This window comes from Sus scrofa, chromosome 15, assembly GCF_054392235.1.
Source record: "Sus scrofa isolate SSC_HxYL_T2T_F1_AM1 chromosome 15, Sscrofa_HxYL_maternal_Yorkshire_Landrace_v2.0, whole genome shotgun sequence".
Lineage (NCBI taxonomy): Eukaryota > Metazoa > Chordata > Mammalia > Artiodactyla > Suidae > Sus > Sus scrofa.
Window position 1 is genome coordinate 58,260,115 of NC_139397.1, and position 23,894 is coordinate 58,284,008.

The window sequence follows — 23,894 nt, forward strand, 5'->3', positions numbered from 1 at the left end:
CTTGTTTTTGTATCCATTCAGCCAGTCTGTGTCTTTTGGTTGGGGCGTTTAGTCCATTCACATTTAAGGTAATTATTGATATGTATGTTCTTATTGCCATTTTATTAATTACTTTGGATTTGTTTTTGCTGTTCTTTTCCCTTTCCTTCTTCTCTTGTTCTTTTCTGCCTAGAGAAGTTCCTTTAGTATTTGTTGTAAGGCTGGTTTAGTGTTGCTGAATTCTCTCAGCTTTTGCTTATCTGAGAAGGTTTTGATTTCTCCTTCAAATCTGAACGAGAGCCTTGCTGGGTAGAGTAATCTTGGAGGTTTTTTCCTTTCATCACGTTGAGTATATCATGCCACTCCCTTCGGCCTGCAGAGTTTCTGTTGAAAAATCTGCCGATGGCCTTATTGGGGTTCCCTTGTATGTTATTTGTTTCTTTTCCCTAGCTGCTTTCAAGATTTTCTCTTTATCTTTAATTTTGGTCAGTTTGATTAGTATGTGTCTCGGGGTGTTCCTCCTTGGGTTTATTTTGTATGGTACTCGTTGTGCTTCCAGGATTTGAGTGAGTGATTCCTTCCCCATCTTAGGGAAGTTTTCGGCTGTTATCTTTTGGAATATTTTTTCTGTCTCCTCTCTCTCTTCTTCTGACACCCCTATAGTACCGATGTTGGTGCGTTTCACGTTGTCCCAGAGTTCTCTGAGACTCTCTTCATTTGTTTTCAATCTTTTTTCTCTTTTCTGTTCTGCATCTGTAATTTCCACTAATCTGTTCTCCACCTCACTTATTCATTCTTCTGCCTCCTGTATTCTGCTGTTGGCTGCTTCTAGCGAATTTTTTTATTTCAATTATTGTATTTTGCATCTCTTCTTGTTTAAGTTTTATATCTTGTATCTCTTTGCTCAGTGTTTCCTGTAAGTTATCCATCTTTGCCTCCAGTTTATTTCCAATGTCTTGCATCATCTTCAGCATCAACAGGCTAAAGTCTTTTTCCTGGAGGCTGAGAATCTCCTCCTCGCTTAGCTGTTTTTCTGGGGTTTTTTCTTTCTCCCTCATCTGAGTTATAGTTCTCTGTCTTTTCATTTTTATAGGTTTTTGGTGTGGTGACCTTCTTACAGATAATAGAGTTGTAGCCTCTCTTACTTCTGATGTCTGCCCCCCTGTGGCTGAAGTCAGTATGGGGGCTTGCTGTAGGCTTCCTGATGGGAGGGGCTGATGCCTGCCCCCTGGTAGGAGGAGCCAATTCTGATCCCTCTGGTGGGTGGGGCTTAGTCTCTGGATGGGATTAGAGGCAGCTGTGTGCCTAAGGGGTCTTTAGGTAGCCTGTTTACTGAGGGGTGGGGTTGTGATCCCACCTGGGTTGTTGTTTGCCCAGGGGCTTCTCAGCGGCTGGCTGACAGGTGGGGCCAGATTTTCCCAAAATGGCCCCCTCCAGAGAAAGGCACTGCTGCTGAATATTCCCGAGAGCTTTGCTTCCAATGTCCTTCCCTCACAACAAGCCACTTTCACCCCTGTTTTCCCAGGATGTCCTCCAAGAACTGCAGTCAGGTTTGACCCAGATTCCCTTGGAGACTTTGCTTTGCCCTGGGACTCAGTGCCCGTGAAGGTCTGTGTGTGCCTTTTAAGAATGGGGTCTCCATTTCCCCCAGTCCTGTGGAGCTCTTGCGCACAATCCCCACTGGCCTTCAATGCCAGATGCTCCGGGGCTCTTTCTCCCTGTGCCAGATCCCCACACGTGAGAGTTTGATGTGTGGCTCAGAACTCTCACTCCTGTAGGTGAGTCTCTGTGAACCAGTTAGTTTCCAGTCTATGGAGCTTCCCACCCAGGAGGTATGGGGCTGTTTATATCACGAAATCCCCCCTCCTACCTCTTGATGTGGCCTCCTCTTTTTCTTCTGGAGTAAGGTATCTTTTTTAAGGTTTCCGGTCCATTTTGGTGAAGTGTGCTCAGTCTTTAGTTGTGAATTTTATTGTTTTTAGGAGAGAAGTTGAGCTCCAGTCCTATTCTGCCATCTTAATCCCCATTGCATGGAGATGTTTCAATGGTGTGAAAGATGTAGACCTCAAGAAAAGGAGATGGGTATTTCAAAAACGTGTCACAGTTCTGGGAGCTATGAGCCATTCATTTGATTTCAACTTAGTGGAAAGTAAGTTTGGGACCGGATCATGGAGGACCTGTAACCCGGGATGGAGAATTTGCACTTTCCTGTAAGCAGTAGGATGCCATGGAAGAAATTAATTGTGGTGGTGTACCACAAACTTTGGTTAATTTAGAATATGTGTAAAATAAACTGGAGGTGGCTGTGGCGGTCAGCTAACATTGCCACTAATTAGCTGTGTAACTTTGGGACCTGGTTCGCTTTGTCTTTATCATCTGTGAAATGAGGTTAAACTAGCTGCTTTTGAAGGCCCCTGTTATTTTTAAAGCATTATGATTTTTAATAAAATAAATACTAGAAATAGTTTAAAAGTACAAGGCATTTATTTTCTTTGTCCACACCCTTGACATGTGAAAGTTCCCAGGTCAGGGATCAAACCTGTGCTACAGCAGTGACAATGCTGGATACATAACCTGCTGTACCACAAGGAAACTCCAGTAAGACATTTAAATGTATGAATTATCTTAGCAAGCTAGTTTATATGGAAAGTCTGCAGACACAATTATTAGATGAGGTCACATAGAGTATCTTTGTTCCCCATTTCTCCAGCTTTGTCTGTCCTAATTTGCTGGAACACTTTTCAGACACCAAATCTACAATGCTAACTGGGCAGAGTCCAAATATTTTTTCTCACTGCAAAATACACCATGTTGAACATAATAATTTTTCTCTATGATAGCATTTCTTTTTTTTTTTTTTCCTTATTTATATTACCTAGGTGAGGAGTATATAAAATGTTTGTTAACTCAGGTACTCATGTTTAGAGCATAATATTCTAGGTTGTTCAGTTTTGCTTTTGGTTCTCATACTTTTATTTGGGGTCACTCTCCATCACCCTCTTTCCCATTTATTTATTTATTTATTTGTCTTTTTTTAGGGCTGCACTCGCGGCATATAGAGGTTCCCAGGCTAGGGGTTGAATCGGAGCTCCGCCACTGGCCTCCACCACAGCCAAAGCAATGCCAGATCCGAGCTGTGAATGCGACCTACACCACAGCTCACGGCAATGCAGGGTCCTTAACCCACTGAGCAAGGCCAGGGATCAAACCTGCGTTCTCATGGATGCTAGTCAGAATTGTTTTTGGTGAGCCATGACAGGAACTCCCACCCCCTTACCCATTTAGAAATAGTTAAACCATCCTTTCACTTCCATTCTTATACAACAGACTGAAGCCCCATCAAGCAATGGCAAAATGCTAGAATTCCTACTCTATTCCACTAGAAATTTCTGACCACCAGACTGACAATGAAGTTATTATTGATTGCTAATATATGCAGGCTTTATCTTTATAATTATTATAGTGTAATATAAAATAGTTGACCTTTTGAGTAATTATAAATATTTGCATATTTAAGACATGAGTGCCTCTCACAGATAACATAGGTTTTCATCATACTTAACTAATCATGATCGCCACCTGATATGGATAGAAATTTCTTAGGTTACTCTGGGATTAACTTCTGCATCTTAGGACTTCCCTCTGTGGTGCAGTGTTTTAAGAATCCGACTGCAGCGGCTCGAGTCTCTGTGGAGGAGCAGGTTTGATCCCTAGCCCAGTGCAGTGGATTAAAGGATCCCCCCGTTGCTGCAGCTGTGGCATAAGTATTCATTCCCTGGCCCAGGAACTTCCATATGCTGTGGCTGTGGCCATAATAACAAAAAAAAAAAATTTCTGCATCTTTAGTCATGTAAGATACCTTGTATTATCTTTTGTATTATCTTTAAAATGCTGTTCTTCTCTCTCTCTCTCTCTCTTTTTTTTTCTTTTTTTTTTTTGCACTGATGAGGGATGGTGTTGGTTATCATCATCCTCTGTGCCCTCCTCTCCTGAGCTAAGAGCTCCCCATCAAGAAGTCATATTGCAGATGGTGTATAATGATGTCAGATTACAGGGGAAAAACTGGTGTACTCTAAGCAGTTATAATTTTTGCTTTCGTGGGATGATTGTGCTCAAGAATGTTATATAAAGTAGCTCTCTTATTTTAGTTATACCAAAGAATTGCTCAGAAAATCCTTTTAAAATGATCTGGTGAACAGTGGAGCTTCTGAGGTTGTTCCTTGGCTAGGACAACATGAAAGGGCTGCTTGGCAACTCTGGTGGTATCTTAGGCGTCATAGGAAGCTTAAACTTGTTTGCTTTTGGCCTTGCAGTACCCGCAGTCAGAAATGATGCTGAGTTGCCATCTTGTAGTTTCTTCAACCTTTTCCATCCACCACAGTTTCAGCTTTCTGCCTACTTGTGTATTTCTCACCTTTCCTAGTAACTTCCCAGTATAGTGCATGTAAGAGATACTCAAACAATTTTTAGAAAAAAGAGACTAACATATGCAGATGTATGTGGAACTTCATACCCACCACCTCAAAACACTCTAGCAGGAGCTCCCATCCCGGTGCAGCAGAAATGAATCCAACTAGGAACCATGACGTTTCGGCTTCCACCCCTGGCCTCACTCAGTGGGTTAAGGATCCCGCATTGTCATGAGCTATGGTGTAGGTTGCAGATGCGGCTCGGATCCTGTGTTGCTGTGGCTGTGGCGTAGGCCGGCAGCTGTAGCTCCAATTTGACCCCTAGCTGGGAACCTCCATATGCCTTGGGTGCAGCCCTAAAAAGACAAAAGCCAAAAAAACAAAACAAATACTCTAGTAAATCCACAAGAACTTTACATTCTCCTGACCTCGCTGTGAGGTTTGTAAGCCTGCTCTGGATTTTTAAATACTGTTTTGCAAAGAAAGATTTATAATAAGGTTTTTCTTTTAATGCAGTATGGGCAGTGCTTTTTAAAAATTACTGAAATAAACTTTAAGGCAAAAAACTACCTTCAAAAATGACTACGGGACAAATACTTTGATGTAAATTTGGGGAGATAATTTCTTTATTATGGTTCAGTTTGGGACACATAAGATGTTTGTGAGATGAGTGAATGAATGTCTTTACATGTATATCACCGGCCACATTCTAACTGCTGGATTTCATTACATTAAAATTTTGCAGTAAAATTTACAAATGTGTAAATGTGTATTCCATATTCTTCTATATATACATGAAAAAGTTGTTTCATTTATAGTGAAACGTATAGTTTATAATGAAACTTATGAGCCGTAAGCTTTTTTTTTTTTTTTTTTTTTTTTTTTTTTTTTTTTTTTTTTTTTTTTTTTTTTTTTGTCTTTTGTCTTTTTGTCTTTTGTTGTTGTTGTTGTTGCTACTTCTTGGGCCGCTCCCACGGCATATGGAGGTTCCCAGGCTAGGGGTTGAATCGGAGCTGTAGCCACCGGCCTACGCCAGAGGCACAGCAACGCAGGATCCGAGCCGCGTCTGCAACCTACACCACAGCTCACGGCAACACCGGATCGTTAACCCACTGAGCAAGGGCAGGGACCGAACCCGCAACCTCATGGTTCCTAGTCGGATTCGTTAACCACTGCGCCACGACGGGAACTCCAGCCGTAAGCTTTTTGATGACCCAGTATTCTTCCTGTCATTTTGATTCTATTTCACATCCTGGTACACGCCCCTCATCTAATCTCAAATTTGATTTTATTGCTAACTAGCTCATGCAACATGGTACTCCATTAGACTTTGATATGTATTTATATTTTTTAATCAGTGTATTTTGTTAATGTTAAACTGATAGTGTTTTCAAATCGTCCAAGGATTCTGTTGACATTTGTGAAGCATGTTAAGGAAAATTGTGGGTTTTTCCCCCCAATCTTTTTTTAAAAGGTGAATTATAGTCAGTTGATTGTAAGAAGTCTTAGGGGAGTACTTCTTAGTAGCTTTGAATTGTTTGCCATAGATTTTAATGCGGGACACCTACAGAATCCACTTTGGACAAGGGGGGCGGTTTGCCGTAGTCTTGCATTATTCTGTCAGCAGGTGCTGCCATGCACTTTGGTGTAAAGTAAGAAGGAAGGGATTGGGATGCAGAACAGTAATTGGAAAGAGAGAAATAAATCTTTCCCTTCAGTTGCTTCACTGACTCCCAATGTTCCAGGTAAAGTGTGCCTGCTGAGTGGCTAAAAAGAACAGGTACATGCTAGCATCCATTAATTTCAGAGGAGTGCCAGTGGACTGCATCCACCCAGCAGGTGTGATGAGCTGAAGGAAGAGGATGGACTGGGACACCAAACAGAGGGGAAAGAAGGTAGCCCAGTTAGTGCGACTCTCAAAACAAATGCCAGTCAGTGTGGGACATCTCTCATAAGCTTGTCTTTCCAATAATTCTCCTGTAATGCCTGATGTTACTATGAATTTTTGTAGATTTGAAGCCTCATTAGAATTATGACGGCATATGTTAAAACTGTGCAGTATGCTTCAGTGATATAATGCTAACATCTATTGAAATGATTTTAAAATCTAGCAGACAGTGAAGTTATCCTGATAAGGAACTTGGTTTTGATGACAATAATGAGATATACGGTCTGGTGTCAGAAACGTCTTCCAGTTGACACAACAATCCATAATTTATAGATTGCCTTAAAAATTAAAAGACAAAGGCAATTATAACTAATTATGATGCTACATTTGCTTGAGAAGTTATTATATCCTTTGGGATAAAGGAAGTAAGATTCATGTCAGTCAGGAATCTTTAGCTGTAGTTTCCAGGTTCTGTCTTAAGAATTTTTTAGTTTCATTTCATGAGAATCCTAAGCCACTGAAAAGCCTGAAATGCTGCTATTTTTAGAAATAACTGTAGTAGCGACCGTGCATCATTGCACATTTGTTCCTATTCTGAACTTCTTATCTGTGCCAAATCTTCAGAGAGGTTACTGGAAGTTTTGCTCGATGACTGCTGAATCAGTCAGAAATGAATTTTAAATTATGCTGGAGAAAATAATCACCTGAGATACAGCATCAAGATATTCCTCTTGCTATTGGTTTCAAATACTCAATAGAAAATAAAAGTCCAAAATATTACATATTTATTAGATCTTTGTTTCACAGTGGTCAGCATTTTTATAACAGGCAAAAGCCAAACTCTCTGCACATGATATTATAAGACAGGATTTTAGCATTACTTAAAGAGGTGCAAAGGAGTGATTTGTATTTTCCTATAATTTTATGTCATAAGGAGAAGAGCTATGACATTCTTCTTTCTTTGAAAGAACATTAAGTTATTAGGAAAAAGGATAACTCAGCTTGGTATAAACTTCCTAGAAAATTTAATGACGTTATAGATTAATAGCTGCATATCAAGTTATTGGTGAGGATTTCTTTTTTGTGTGCCTTGATCATCAAGCAGTTTGTACATGTCGGTGCAGCATGTGTGTTTTATGTTGTGGAATCGGCCACAGTACATATATGTGGCAGAGGCTTCTTTCCTTATCGAGGGAAAAATAAAAGAACATTCTGGAGTAACATTAGGAGAATACACATTCAAACAAGACAAGCTAAAATAAACTGGTTGTTTCAGTAATATTATAAGTTGTTACCCTTTTTATATATTTAGGATTTCATGTTGGAAAGCTTTCAGAGAGTGACCTAGTCCATGTGCCAATGACAAAAGCTCCTTGTAACAATTCAGAGCATGCTTTATGCTTTATGAAATGGGATTGTAAAAATCCTCTCAAAAATGACATCCGAAGTAGCATTAAAACACAATTTCCTTTGATAAGGCTTTAAGGCACTCACATGAAAAGTGATACCACTTTGAGTGGGACTGTGTCAGCATTATGTGATGTTGTGTTGCTCATAACTGACATTAATCCATTAAGGGTGCGAGGGTCATTTATTTTCCTCATGAAGTCATTAAATACCATTATTGATTTCTATTCAGTTAGTCAGATTGGACCTTCATTTTATGATCATTATATACATTAATGCTAAGTCTTGATTTCATGCACTTTAAATAATAGATATCATATTTAGAGTTCAAAATAAAGTTAAAATAATAACAATTATGAAAAAGAAATTCTATAATTTGTCCACTAACCAAGATCACATTTACTAAAATTGTCAAAATGATACTGATGTTTAAAAATTATCCGTTGGTGCTAAACAGTATAAACAGATAACTTATTTCTAAATTAACAAAGTAACATTAATAAAACTGGAATATGGGTCTTGATAATATTCTTCTTTAACTGCTGCCATTGTTATAACTACTTGTCTGCTGATTTGCACATGTGTCTGTCGCTCTGCCATTTTCAAATTCCCTCATTTTGCCATGTGAAAACAAAGAGTAAATACTTAACCAGATTCCTGCTTCTTAGGTGTGTTAAGTAGCAAAATGGAGAAGAAAAGTGAAAAGACACCAATATTCCGTTCTAGATGGATAATACTGCATGGTTTTGTTATAAAATTCATTTTATGTTAAATTGTTTATTTAATTGAAATGATATAGTATTGATATTTCTTTACACTCCCTTGACATAATTTAGTCTGGAGAAATGGCAATATAGAGAATTCTGTTCTTACCAATGTCTGTTTTTTTAAGACCGGTAATCCTTCCTCAGCTTTATACACTATATCTGTGTTTTACTTGAAGGGGTAATTTAGTAGTACTAGGAACTTTTGGATGTTCATATTTGGGGGATGCTTTAAATATTTCTCTTCCCTCCCTTTTGGAAATTTGATTTGGAAATCATTGGCTTTTGCAGTCATGAGGTGATGTTGATGGGATCACCTTTCTCCTGGGAAAGACCGTGGAAGGTCTTTAGCCTCTAGTGCGGGAGGACCAAGTGGTACCAAGTTTATCGCAGCAGCATCTTGGAGAAGTGGTGCGCTCAGCACTTTTTCATAGGCTTCTTGCCTGGCTCATTGAAGGAAACCTGAGCAAAGCCGTGATATTAATGAATTATGACAAGCCTTTTGCCTGTCAGGCAGAGGTTCCCGCCTTCCTCCTTTAAGACAAAAACTTAATGGAAGATGCTCGGATGGGCAAGCTCTCTGATGATACCCCTTAAGTGCTCAGCCCTTTTCTGATGTGAATATTCAGAGAGCCGTGAAGCTGCAAGTGGCAGCGTTTAATATCGTCTTTCTCATAATGCCTGAATAATTTTCCAGAGAGTGATCGCTGCAGCTGCCGTGAATATGGTTATTTGTTTATTTTTCACCTTGGTCCGGGTGGAATGCTGACCCAGCTAATCTTCAGGACTCACAGGGAAACAGTTTCATATTCATAGCGCTTCGTCTGTGCTTTCAAATAAACACAAAACTGGAGCTTAACGACCAGCCACTTTAAATCCTAGAGAAATCGGGAGAACGGGTTCTTTAGTTTCCTTTTTAAAAGTGAAAAAAAAAAAAAAAAAAAAAAAAAAGAACGTTAATGAAGAATTTGGTGAAAATTGAAGACAATCTTGCATATTTTTAATGGATGTTTGTGAGAGGAGAGGAGAAAGCATAGGCTGTCGTGGTGAGTTATAGAATGGTTCCAAGATTTCCCTCTGGTCGTGCTGCTCGTTATGTTAAACAGCCAAGCTTTTAAGCTACTGTAGTTTTCATTTTATGTGTATTGGCCTTCATTTGCTGAAATGCTTGAAGTTCACAGTAGTAAAGTCATTTCGAAAACGGGATGTAATTACAAAGGTAGCTTATGCTTACCAACAGCTTTTTTTGGATCAATTTAATTATCATTACTTGTGGATACTGTAAATTGAATATCCCTTCCCTAATTACATTAAACTCAGGGGTTAGCTGCTTAAACATCTAAATGAGAAAAGTTCATCCTTTGCTATAAATAGGAGAATTGTTCTCTTATTTAGACTGACCTTAGAAGCTAAGCATTTTACATAATATTGTCAGGTGAGCGTTATAAAGACAGTCTATAATGAGATCTGTAATGAGGAACTAAGGTATAATGGCCCTTTGAAAAAGTTAATTTATTCAGCATTTTCTTATTACATGATGGAATTAAAGTTTGTGTGTATGTCCAGACCCTTTTTGTTTTTTTAAGGGGCCAGTCACACTGTTCTTGGTTTACCCATATTCTGCCCATAGTTGGAAGTGGTTTAATATTACTATTCCAGCTTAATGGAAGCCACCATAAAAGCAGGGAATTAGTCCTGCCCTTTTAAACAGAGCTAATTTATTTAGGGACTAGGAATGCTCTTTTACCTGCTGCCCCGTCCCCCTGTTTTACACAAATAATATGCAAGAATTTCTTTCAAGCAACAGAGAGAGTACATTTTTCTCAGAAGGAAAAAAAAATGTCTTTAGATACCTATAAGCAAGAACTGTTTTTTCCTGTTTTGGAAAATCGACCTTTAATTAGTTGATTGTGTGTATTCAGTTAGTATTTGTTGTCTGTTCAGCTCAAGTGATTTTGTGCTTTGTAAGAAAAACAGAGATTGTTCTAGTGAGAGATGTGATTGATTTCTGCTTGTTATAGTCATTGTAAATTTTAGTGCGTGCATAGCAACTTGTTTTTATTTACCTGAATTTCTTTCTCAGTTGTAGCTTCATTAAAATCTATTACAGTTGAAACCCTTAAAAATGTAAGCCGGACGACTTATTTTCATGGAACAGCTCCTGCTGAGTGTACTTTATGATTTATCATAAAAACTTGAAAGATAGGACAAATTGGGACTAGATGTGTGAGGAACTGAAGCAACTCCTGGGATAACTGGAAGAGATTTTTATTACGCAAAGTAGCTAAGCTCATTAATAGGTAATGGCCAATTTGGAGACTTGGATCAGAACACATCCCGAATGTTTTCTGGGCTTTTCTGATGAGGTATATTGTAGAATACAACAGAGTCAAGAAAAAAAATAAACTTAATAACATTAAAGAATTAACAAATTTTTTGACCTATGGATTTCCCAAAAGCAACTCCATGTTGTACTAATACCTACCAGGATTGGTGTATTTATAGCTCTGTTAAGTTTTTTCAAGCATACTAAGTTCTAGAAAAATATTTTTGGTGGGATACTAGATAACAAAATGAAAATACTTTGGATTTGAGTATATCTTTTAATATCTTTTAAAAACCAGGTTCTGTGGAGTCTCACAAGGCAGTTTAGTGGTTACCGGTATGAAATTGAGTGTTTGTCCAAATGGCAGTTTTCCTAACCAATTCAAACAGGCACTGAACTCTGGAATTACATTTCTAGTATTAGAGGACTAACCATAGGCACCTAACTAAAAAACAAACAAACAACCCCCCCCCAAAAGAAAAAAAAAAACAGGCAGCAATATTATGCCTCTGATACAGACACAATTACCAATTCTGTCAGTCCATTAGCAGACATTCAAGTTTTATTCTTCTTCAGAAAAAGCCATCAGAGGTAGACATTTAAACGTAGGTGTGTATAGATAAGGCAGGAATTTCAGAGAGTCCTGCACATGTAACTCTTCCAGAAAAGGAATCTTAGTAAAGAAACTGTATAGCAATGGTTGACTCATGAAAACTCAGGATCATGGAAAGAAAAGAAAGAATGATTTGAAGCTGATTTAGGCCTCAGTGCATAAGATGCTTTTCTGTTCAAAATCAGAGATTTGGGCGGTTGTTTTTTGTTGGTGTGTTTTATCTTCATCAGCATATGACACATTATAGTCACAAAAGTGGAGGTTCTCAGCCCAGAGCGTGAAACTAAAATGTATCTAAGACACGGACTAAGACATGTTCTTATCAGGACAGTGCTAATTCATGTAATCTTCCTATTGTATCTCGTAAAGCACCAGGATGAAATCGTTTTTGATGCTGCTGATGATAACGTGTTGATACACATTGTTTGGCTCAGAAATTAAGGGATATTAGAAAAACTGCTCCTCATCATTTATCCTCACTTCTTGGGAAGTTTGTATGCATCGTGGAACATTTAAGCTATTCTGCTAGCTCAATTCATGTCTTAATCCTTTCTTATCCCTGTTTCACGAAGATGGCACCAAACTGGGCAAAATCTTGCTAAAACTTCCATTAGCTTTTGTACTTGCTTCCTATATACTCTCCAGTTCTACTAAAAATTATTTTCTTGGAACTTTACTAAAAGACATTTTTTAAAATTCTAGATTTCAATATCATGGGTAGGATGGTTTATAAAGCAGCATGGTTTATAGGCAGGTTTCCTCAATGAACTAAGTGGTTTTGCCTTAAGTAATGTTAAGCATTTGCAGGAATGTGTAGGGGCTTTGAAATATAATTCTTGTAGAGGATTGAAAATAAAAGTATAGTATCTGTGGTCACTCAAGGTACAGGAGCAGTGCCAGGACTGTGAAATGACTTGACTTGGAAACAAAACCATTCACCTGCTAATGAAGTAGTAGACAGAGGACTGAGATTACTTTAAACAAAGATCAGCTGAAGAATGCCACTCGAAGTTGAGGTTGAAGAATTCAGTCCTAATGTGTAAGGTAATAACATATGTTAGAACCTCAGTTGAAAAAGATACTTGGACATTTAAGTTTCACAGTTAGCCTTTAAGGGGTTGGTCCCACTTTTCAGATGGCACAACTGAGTCTCACAGCAATCGAATGGATTTTCCCAGCATCACAGAACTAATACAGAGACTAATATTAGAACCCAGGTATGCATCACTCTCTGAAGTCTTTGAGTAAAAATCTGCCTACAGTATGTTATGGCTCATGACTTTGGTTGCCAGTGTGAACACGAAAAAAAATAAAACACTGAGAAGGGGAAACCTTCCCTGCCTCTCTCTTCTACAATGTCCCTTTTCTGTAAATTCCTCTCTTCTCAGCTCATCACCATAATCTTCTCCCATAATCTTCATTACTTGCCCCCAATTCAAGACAAATAAATAAGAAAAATGTATGCTTGCAGTGCAAATGCATCTTCAAGACAACTCCCGAAGAAGTTGGGAGAACTACTAAGAAGTTCTAGAAAACTCACTGCTCACAGCACCTAGAAACTAAAGAAACAGACACCTAATGACAGTCTATGCAGTTAAATAGGGTTGACTGACTGAGAATTGTATAAACCCAGCTAGAGGCCAGATTCCCAACTACTAAAATCTCTACCACCCTTCTCTCCAGATACATTATTTTCTTATTTAAAACTTTTACAGACTATAATAGTGCTGAATATATAAACCTTGGGTAACAAATGTCATCATAAAGTATCTATGTGTTTTTAAAGGGAATGTTAGAAAAGTTTTGCCAGCATGCACCTCTTGAAATAGCAACAGGGTCAGAAGACAAAAGAGTGAAAAATAATTTTTTAAACAAGTCACTTTATATGACTTCTGGTTTACATAACCACCAAAATATTGTTTCTGAATGTCAGGAATAGTTCTGGTCAATGTCTAAAGCATGGAATTCAGGAAGTAAATACTCAAGTAGCTGAGACATAATAAAGTGATCCCAAGTAATATCTGGAGTTTATCAATGAATTATTGAATTACTATAAATAATTATTAGGTCTTATATTCCAAGGACCATCTTAAAATGTATATGTAACCAATTATATTAAAGTTCAAGGAGGCTGTCACTGCAGTGGCTTGGGTGTGATCCCTGGCCCAGGAATTTCCATATGGCGTGGGGCACAGAAAAAAAAAAAAAAATGTTAAAGGAGATCCTTACATTATTATAACTTACTTTCATCTTATTTATTCTGTGAACTTGGCATGCATTATTTTGACCCTTTCTTCACCATAATGAATCTCTCTTTTTTCCTCCAAATTGCATTCTTATCTTTTTTTACCTAAAGGCCAAGGAGTAAGCCAGTACAATCTTAAGTAATTCTTATTGTGTTAATCCTAAAAATTATTTTTAATTTTCCCTCCTAAAGCTAGATTTAGAGTCTGCTTCCTTTTTTCTTTTCCTTCTCTGGCCCCTGAATTATGGTATGTGCTGAAAGTCTTGTGCCAGGTAGGTTGGTCAACTAGGAGAAAAATGGACATCAAATAGCAAAGAAGTAATTGTGATTGACTAATGTTATCTTCCTGCTATCTTAGTGCAGACACATCAGAAGACCTAAGTTTAATATAGCAGCCATACTCAATCATATGTTTCCCTTGCTAATCATCAAAGGCACAAATCAGTGGTATCTAACTTTACACTTTAAAAAAGCTTTGTGTACTGACAAGAAGGCATTAAATTTTCATCACAAACTCTCCATCTAGAGACCAAATGTGAAGAGAAGCGTTAGAAAGATGCAAATATATATGAGTTAATTAATTACAACTATGACAGAGGATTGAATTCTTCATATAAAAAGAGCTTTTACAAATCAATAAAAAGGAGAAAATAGAAAAGTAGGAAATTTATAAAAAGTGACATGTGGATAGCTAAGAACCATGGAAAAATGTTCAGCATTATTAATGATCAATGAAATTGAAAAAAAGCAGCACTGAGATATATTTCATTTCTCAAATTGGCAAAAATTTTAAAAGCTTACTAATGTCCCTGTTATACACCTCTAGGAGGAGTGTTTCCTGATGAGTAGTTTAAAGAACACAGTTTAGCAATAAATGTTAAAAAAATTTCAAGCATATATTATTTGATTTAGACATTTATATTTGGAATCTGAGTAAATAATTTGGAAAAGTGTTTGTGTGTGTGTGTGTGTGTGTGTGTGTGTGTAAAATACATTCAGCACTGTTTGCAATGTCAAAAAAAAAACCCTCAATGGCCAAAAATAGGGGATAGTTTAAAGTATACAGTTTAACATCTCGTAGTCTTTGAATGTTTAGAGCTAAATGATCTCTAATAATTATTTAAAGAATTTATGATGTATTAACTAGAAAAATAGTTTATAGAAGAGCACAAATAGTATATTCCTACTTAATATGTATATACAGAATATATTTGAATAAGAAAATCTGGGAGAGTACACCCTAAATAATAACCATATAGATTTTCTACGTGGAGAGAGTTGGGGAGATTTTTTAAAATTTATGTTGTCTTTTCATTTCTTTGACTCTTCTAACATTTTTAGAATGATGAACATGGACTGTTTATACATGTAAAAAAAATGTAGAGAAAGCCGTAAGGCGCTGGCCAGCAGATGGTTTAATCCAATTTTTATCACCTCGAAAATGCTATGCCAAGCAAATATTTGTCTTTCTTGGGTAGTAAGAGCCAAAAAATACAGATTTCTTTAGTTCAAGAGTAGTACCTGTTATATTTTATAAAGTGCCTCACATAGCCATACTGATAATCAGCATTAAATCAGTCAGTCAGACCTGAAGAAAAAGGGAAATGAAGAAAAATTCAGTTTGGAAGCAATATTGAGAATAAAAATATTTAATGTTATGTCTTAAAGTAAGGGATTATTGTTGAATACTGTATTACATATAATTAACCTTTGCTATTCATCTAGTTATATGACATCTTAGGCACATTGAGAGGGTGATTTGCCCAGAATTTGTAAATATCCAATAGCTTATATTATTAACAGGGCTTTTGTGCAAGTGGGTTGGGTCATATTTTACAGTATTTGTTCTTCCATAAAGTAATTTAGGTACATAGTTAAAAATTCCACAGTACCTAAAGACCCACGGTGAAGAACAGCAGTCCCTCACCTCACCCCACCCCATTTCCATATCCAGAAGCAGCTACTCTTAGCACTTTGAGCTGTTTATTTGGTGGTTAAATCTATGTACTGGGTAATATACAATTATTTCTTAATTCATTAACTTTGATATTATGTCAATGTCTTATGACACGAGGATATATCTCTTGTTCAGTTTGTCTACTTATTTTTCTCTCCATTCTTTCACTGTTGTCATAGGACTATTTTAAATTTAGTTCTTAAGTATATTGTTAATTAGAGAACCATAGATTGTAATCTTAATATAGTTATTCTCCTCTATAGTGCTCTGTTTTTCCTTCTTTTCTGCGATCTGTTAAGGTCCTAAGACTAGATATAGAGAAGCACATATTCTGAGTCCTTACATATCTAAACGTATCTTTTTCTCTGCATTCATATTTGTTTGGTGGTTTGTTTAGAAGTCCCAACTAAAACTTTCTTGTGCTCAGAATTACAAAGGCTTCTCTCCATTGTCCTCTCCTGTCCACTGCTGCTGTCAAGACCTCCAGTGACATTCTCATTCTTCTTTGATTATATTCAGTTTATACCCCACCCAGTGCCCCATGGAAGGTTTTAGGATGGTAACTTTGTTCTGGGAGTTACAGCATTTCATGATGTGTGTATGTGTGTGTATGCGTGGGTGTGTGTGGGCGGGTGTGGGAGGGGCGCACACACGCTTGTTTCATTCATTGTTCTTCTCACTCTCCTTTAAATAGGAGACCTCTGTCCTCTGTTATGGTAAATTTTCTTGGTTTTTTTCTTGATAATTTCCTACCTTCCTTTTCACAATTTTCTCTTTCTAGACCTCCTATTCACCAGATCTTGAGCCCCCTTTTGTTGATTCTCTAGGTCTCCTCTCTCTTCACATTTTCACCCTGCCAAGTTTTATGTTCTACATCCTCAGAGATTTCTCACCTTTTGCTTCTAATCCTTACTTGAATTTTATTTTTGTCATCGTGTTTTTAATTTAAAGGGCTCTTTTCATAGTTTTTGATTACTTCTTTATCATAGCATACTGGTTTTATATTTGAATGTCCTATCTTCTCTGAAATCTTTTAAATTTGGGGTTGTTCACCTTTATTTTTTCTGTTCCCTGCATTATCCATTTATTTTGGTCTCTTGTCCATGCTAGGATTTTTTTCAGACCATATTTGTTTATTCATATGTGCTAAACTGTGGGCACTAAAGACTCATTGGAAGCTCAGAGGGCTTAGTGCTGTGCACTGAATGTGTATCCTCAAAATTCATGTGTGGAAATTCTAATCTCTGACCTGATGTTATTGGAGGTGTGGGGCCTTAGGAGGGGAATAAAGGTTTTAGATTGGGTCTAGAGGATGGGGCTCCCCTGGTGGGATTAATGCCCTCATGAAAAAGAAAGGAAGCCGAGGGATCTCTGCTCTTCTGTATGTGAGGCTATAAGAAGACAGCCATCTGTGTGCCAGGAAATGGGCTCTCAGCAGTCACTGGACCTGCCAGCACCTTGATCTTAGACTCCCACCCTTCAGGACTGTGAGAACTAAATTCTCGTTGGTTAAGCCATCCAGTCTATGGTATTTTTGATACAGCAACTCAAACTGACTAAGATCTACATGGGTTGAAGGCTTTAATGGATGGACCTCACTATTCTTTGATTAGGTAGATGTTATCTGTTGTTCCCCCGATTTTTTGCAGAAGTATATACGGGCGTGCGTGGACATCTTCAATCGAAGCTGCTTTATTTCCCTTTAAAAGAATCTTCTGCTTACTTTTTCTAAGGGTGTAGACCCTTTAGCTGCCAATGTTTCCATGCAGTGACTGATGAAAGGTATTATAGAGCCAAGAGCTCTTTTAGGGATGTAATTCATTTTTGTTTTAACTCCCTATCCCGCCTCTGCCTTCCATCATGTCTGGTGCTGTCAAGTCCCAAAGTTTCCCCCATTCTCTTTGTTCAGAGAATACATCTCTAGTTTCCTGATTAGGACAGGGTTTAGGGAGAGTGTATACACCTGACCAATGGGATTCCGTATAGGGGATGAGAGTGGGAATCGACTGGTCCTGGTATTTAATACAATCGACTGGTATTTAAACTTTCAGCCTACTCCTAGTGTTTTGTCCTAAATGCCTCCTTCACCATTTGTCTTATTTGGGATCTGCCAGTCTTGAGCTTCTCCAGGGTGGTAAAAGCTGCATCAGACTTCATCTCCTTACCTGAGTGGACTCAGTGGCAGACCCTGCCCCTCACTCATGCTTGTATTTTCCCTGGCCCTTTCCTGTTTCTTCTGTAGGTTAGGCACTCCTGCCTCAGGGACTTTGCATTTCCTATCCCCTCTTTTTTTTTTTTTCCTACTCCCTCTGCCTAGAATGCACTTACTACATTTACTCCGTTTCAACAAACAATCCCCACATCTCAAGGGCTTGAATTACTTGAGGGTTATAGGTTGGCAGTGGCTCTCGGAGGATAGGCCGGAGTCAGCTGCAGCACATCTTAGAAGCCAGGTAACCTGTCTAAGGTTTATGGTTCATGGTGGAGGGAAAAAACCCCAGAGAGGACAGAGCCAAACCCAGCAAACACATTCAACACTTGTGACACAGCTCCCATGAATGACTATTGCATGGTTCAGAGCAGGTCACATGGCCAAAGCTAAAATCAATATTCAGGGCAAGGTGAAGAAGCCACGAGGAAAAAAATAATTGTGGACAAATAATTCAGTCTCCCACAAGATCACAGGACCGGCTCCCTCATTTCCTTCGGGTCTTTTTTCAGTACCGTCATCGCAGTGGCTTCTCTAACTCTGCTCTATGTAGGGTTGTATGACTGTCACTTCCTAACCCTTTTCTTTGATTTATTTTTCTCCGTAGCATTTTATGCCATTTGACAGATAAGTCTCATAGTTATTTCTTCAGTTGACAGTCTCCTTCCACTAAAATATCTCTAAGCTCCATGAGAGCAGAAGTTTTCTGTTTGGCTTGTGGCTGTTTACTCAGTGCCTAAAACAGTAGGAAATGTAGAAAGTGCTTCCTAAAATGTAGGAAGTGCTGGAAAATGTTGCTATAAATATCTAGAAATCCCCTTTTCACCTTGGAGTTTCTCCATCCTCCTAAATCTTCTGCCACCTCTCAGGCTGATTTCCATTGTCCAACAGTTTGTTGAAGTCACTCATCCAAAGATGTATCGACTTCCATTCTCTTTTACTTTGTGATTTATCCCTCTACAATTATTGTAAGAGTCTGCATAGGGAAAGGAGATAAATATTTTTATCAAATGGGCCACCCTCAACTAGAAATCAGACTTCTTTTATTAAGGAAAGAAAAGGCTCTCAATTTAATGTCCTAGCTTTCTTACAAACTACCAATTACCAATTTGATTGAAATTTTTTTTTCTGTCTTTTTAGGGCCACACCCTTGGTGTATGGAGGTTCCCAGGCTAGGGGTCGAATCAGAGCTACAGCTGCCAGCCTACAACATAGCCACAGCAACACAGGATCCAAGCCGCAGCTGTGACCTACACCACACCACAGCTCATGGCAACGCTGGATCCTTAACCCACTGAGAGAGGCTAGAGATCAAACTCGTGTCCTCATGGATACAAGTTCAGCTCGTCAACTTCTGAGCCACAATGGGAACTCTGAGATTTTTTTTTTTTAAAGGAAAGATCTTAAAAATTAGGTCCTCTCTAAATGCTCCAGTAAGTAAATTGCTTAACATAGTAACTATTACAAGGTATGATTTTGTTGGTGATGCCCCACCCCTCGTGAATAATAGATTATTCTTGTTTGGCCTTCATTTTAAAAAGTAACGTGGTAGTGTGCCTTCTTGAAAGTGAATTTGTTCTCACACAGGTGTGAATGAAAAAGCTGCTGTACGATCATGAGCATTTTTATACTGAGTACATACGACATTTGGAATTTGCATGCAAGGGACCTGTTTGCTATTTTTGGCATGGCTTCTAACCTTGTAAATGCAAAGAGCAACTCCCATCCTTGTAGCCAGACACCAGCCTGTCAGCTACAGTCATTTGCTCTCAGTTATTCATCGTTGCTTTTGACTGTGTTTCAGTGACTTGTTCATGCATTGTTTTTCTGCCCTCACTGCTTGTAATTTCCCCAGCCTGGGTTCAGAGTACATAGATATTTGGGTTTCGTGCTGTTATATATTCTTTTCCCATCCAGCGTAGTGATACTGTGATGGTGATCTTATCCCTGTAATTCATGTGATACTGATGAAACTTTTTTCAGTTTTTTTGTAACATTAGAATGCTTAATTTGTTGACTGTCAAGAGAGCCTCAAACTTAGACCAATATCATCAGTATTGATCAAAACATTTTGAAACTCCTCCCTTAGAATTACTTTTAGAGTCAGCTTACAGGCCACCTTTTGATAGCCTTCTTATTATGTTCTAGTCTCTTATTTCTAAATAGGCAATGTTAACTCAGTATGAAAATCTACATTCTGTGGTAGCATTTTTAAACTCTTAAGAGTCTGTTTCCTTCCAAAAATGAAATCTACTCTGCAAAGATGAAGATCTGTATCGCCCCTAAAATCGTGTGTTGTAAATCTCACAACTGCCCCATAGCATTCCAGAGTGCTCCCTTTCAAAAGGAAATAATTGTTTAAATATCTAAGTCATTATAGTGTCCATCTTTTCTAGAAAACCTCTCTACCTTATTGGCAGACCCCTTACTGCCTCTTCTGCTTCATTTTTCTACTCCATTGCCTCATGACATCATCACTGACTCTACATAAATCATTCCTTTGTTGGCCCGACACCCCGTGCTTACTGAAACATGCCCACATAACAAGGCAGAGGAGGTGGGTTTCAGGTTTCTTCTTCTCAAACCAGAGCATTAAGTTTCTCTCAGGAAAGGAATGTGGTGAGTATGAAATGAATTGCAAAGACGATGCCTCACATAGTGAGATCCCAGCGTTTTATAGGTGGAAGAGACCTAAGATGATTGTTCCTGAAGATAAATGCAGTAGTAGCTCTCTGGTCTAGAAAAGGACAGAAATTACTAGAGACCTGGTGACAAAAGAGGCAAGGAAAAGTCCTGATTGAGTATTATCAGCACATTGCTTAATAGTTAGCATTTGCTTGATTTCAACCCTAATTAGAGACATAGAATCCTGAAACTATCTGAGTAACCACTAAGGCCCTTCAGTTGTTTTGTTTTTGTTTTAGGTACCTGCTGCATTTGAAATGCTTTCAGTATTTAGAGATCATACAGTGTGGCTGAAAGAATGCATGTTTGGGAGTCAGAAAATCTGAAGTATAATCTCGTCTTCACTTTAAGCTGAATTTCCCCATCTATAAAATGGGTCTTGTAATAACAGAGATAGACAATAAGTGGAAACAATATGTGTATAGATTCAAAAGATTTAAGCACTAGCCTGGCATGGGGGAGGGGCTTTAAAAATGTTAGACTCTTCCTCTCTGCCTTCTTTATTATTTAATAAGGTTTGTCTTGTGTGTGTGCATTTGTGTGTGTGTGTGTGTGTAATTACACATCTCTATCTTTTATGCTGGGCTAAAATGAAATTAATCAAAAGCTAAATTTCTGATCTCCAGTATTTTAAATTCTGGTTGGACTATATCATAAGTGTATGTACTGGACATGTATTTACAAAGTAGGTTTTATTAAATGAATAGCTGTATACATAAGATATTAAAGTTTAAAAAAAATGATCACAGTTGAAGAAGTATGGGGAAGGTGAGTTGAAGCTTAATACCAAACCTTCTATGGAAGAGCTCCAAGACCTGTTTTTGAATTTCCTTAACCGTGTTCGACAGTATTTAATGAGTCAGTTGGATGGTTCTTCTTTCCTTAAAGGTGGCTGGCCGTTATTATCCTGATAGTAGTGAATATGGACAATCGTATTGTCCACTGAGTGGGTCATACGATTATGTGTGTTTAATCTTCATGGGCAAATACTATGGAACATCTTTATCTGTCATGTTCATGATCCATAAGACCTCTTTTGAAGGTTGCATACTGCAAAAAGTAGAGCTTGAAAGTAGGTCACAGTCCTAAGAGACACACTGGAATCAACATTTGAAATTGAAAAGCTGTTCTCCATCTGTATTAAGTTTTTAGGTTACCACTAAGAAAAAAAGCATACTAAAATTAGATGAAATCAAGGAAAACTGACTTATTCAAAATCTAAAGACTGTAGAATTCGTGCTAAAAATTTCTCTTTTGTCTTTTTCTCTTCTCTCATTATGTCCAAAAACTTGCAGTTAGTCTAGGTAGCATTAGGCTTTAGATCTCTGAGAATTGATTAGCTTTGCTGTCTTCTTTTTTCTTTTGGGTCCAGGGACTTATGCCCACGTGCCTTTTTCCTGTTCCAGAAATGCGTTGCCAAGTACATGTCTTTAAAACTCAGTTACTGTGGACTTAAGTATTTCAGAACAGAATCAACTCCTCAGTTTGTTTTTTCAGGGGTCAGTCTTTCATACATAGTTGCATTAGCTTTTTCTATAAATCAATGTGTAAGCATTTTAATTCAGTCTTATCCAGAAAGCTGCTAAAGCCCCTCACTTGAGAGAGAATATTTCTCCATAAGAGGGAGAACACAGTAAATTACCAGTATATACTCTTTTATGGGAGAAGTTTTGGAAACAGAGGTTTATAAATTTTCCATTGGGGGAAGGAGAGTCTTGGCAAAACATTTAATCAACAATCTGGGGAAATTTTAGCTTTCAAAATACAGTGCCTCCAAACCCATTTCTTTAGATATTTGTTGGATAGTTATTGCCTCTTTCTTTGGCCAATAATGGCACATAGAGAGAAATACGAGAAATTTATTTTGAAAGCATAAGGCTTTAATATTAGTATCTTCGTGTTACCTTCTTACATATTGTTCAAGATTATTTCATATACTTATATTGTGAATGATTTGCATCTTAAATTCCAGTTTGGTCACAGAGACTTGTGCCTTCACGTGTCTAAGAGCAAGTTATTGTCCACTGAGTGGGTCATACTACAGGGTCCGACATCAGATTTCCTGTGTTAGAACCCTGATCCTGTCACTCAGTAACTGGGCAATCTGAAACGGTTTATTTAATCTCGCTAGGCCTCTATTTTCTGTGTGTGAAATGGGGGTTAATTCGACTTTCCCAACTGAGTTACCATAGGATGGTAATGTTGTCTTAAATATTGATGATGCCTGGCTTACAGTCAATGTAGAGTAAATGGTGGCCACCATTATTATGGTGCTATTGTTGATGGTCTTTGCAGGGCTAGCTTGCATCAACTAGGTTATAAATATTTTGTAGGGCAAGGTCAGTGGACTTTGGTTTCAGATACTTACAAAGAATGGCTTCTTTAATTTGGGGATTTTCAAAGTAGTATATAGCTTTCATTAAAATAACGATTCTGCTAAGGGTTTTCTCCATTGTGATTCTGGTGATATAAATCTCATTGGGCAATTAAGCACTGATAATACACTAGTCAGAGATTAGACGTAGCTGCCTGTACTCTGACCTGTTGTCAACAGCAACTGAAAGAATATTTTGTAAAACCTGGCACTATCATTATTACTTGAACTTCATGAAATTTCTTGAAATATTTATCTATATAGCAAATCAATATAGTTCCAGATATACATAGTTGAATAATAAATGATATAATGGGATCCTTTTCTTCTAATACATGGTGCATTAGTATATTCTGATATACTAGATACTAATCAGTGTACAATCAACTGGTTTTGTGCAGGTGGAATAAGAAATGATGAAGCAGGGCTCTTTCTTTTCTTTGAATCAAAGTGACAACCTAACTTAGACTTTCAATTAAGCTTTCCAGCTTCCTACCTGTGTTCTTGTATTGGCTTCTTAGGTAGGAACATTTTCTCTGCATGGACAGAAACAGTTGATAAACTCAACTCCAACAGAGAAATAAATTACATGCCAGCTATAATGAGACATCAACGTCTAGTAAATTTTCTTTTGCTTGTAAAAATGTGGCAGTATGAAGTAAGAGTCAATAATTATTTATTGTTAATTCTCTAATGTTGGCCTCTGATGCACATGTAAATTGTGATGTGACTAAATTGGACAGAATTATCAGTTATTTAACATATTCACTCTAATGCACATGGATGAAAATGACTGATAATCTAGCAGGGATCCATTGTGTTCTAGTGAAGCATGTAGATACCCATCCTGCAGTCCAGTACAAATGCATTTCTCACTGAATGTAATGAAAATTATATCTTCTGCAGTGAGCCAGACACTTAGATCAAGGAATAGTCACTGTATCCTCAGATGTGTTAAACTGCATTTCAGTGGTTCCCCTCCAACTTTTTTTTGGCTTATAATTTCTAGTTATAGATTCTTGTGGGAGGTCCAAGACC

At 37.8% G+C, this 23,894-nt stretch overlaps 1 protein-coding gene and 1 long non-coding RNA gene across 51 annotated transcripts in view; both read left to right on the forward strand.

The window, feature by feature from the left end:
* TENM3 (teneurin transmembrane protein 3) overlaps window positions 1–23,894 on the forward strand; it is a 2,581,468-nt gene that overhangs the window by 2,286,092 nt on the left and 271,482 nt on the right. The gene's annotated exons all lie outside the window — the stretch shown is intronic.
* On the forward strand, window positions 940–9,425 carry LOC146395860 (uncharacterized). The gene is made up of 2 exons (XR_014830410.1): window positions 940–5,240; window positions 5,584–9,425. It is a non-coding gene; the product is annotated as an uncharacterized LOC146395860 (long non-coding RNA).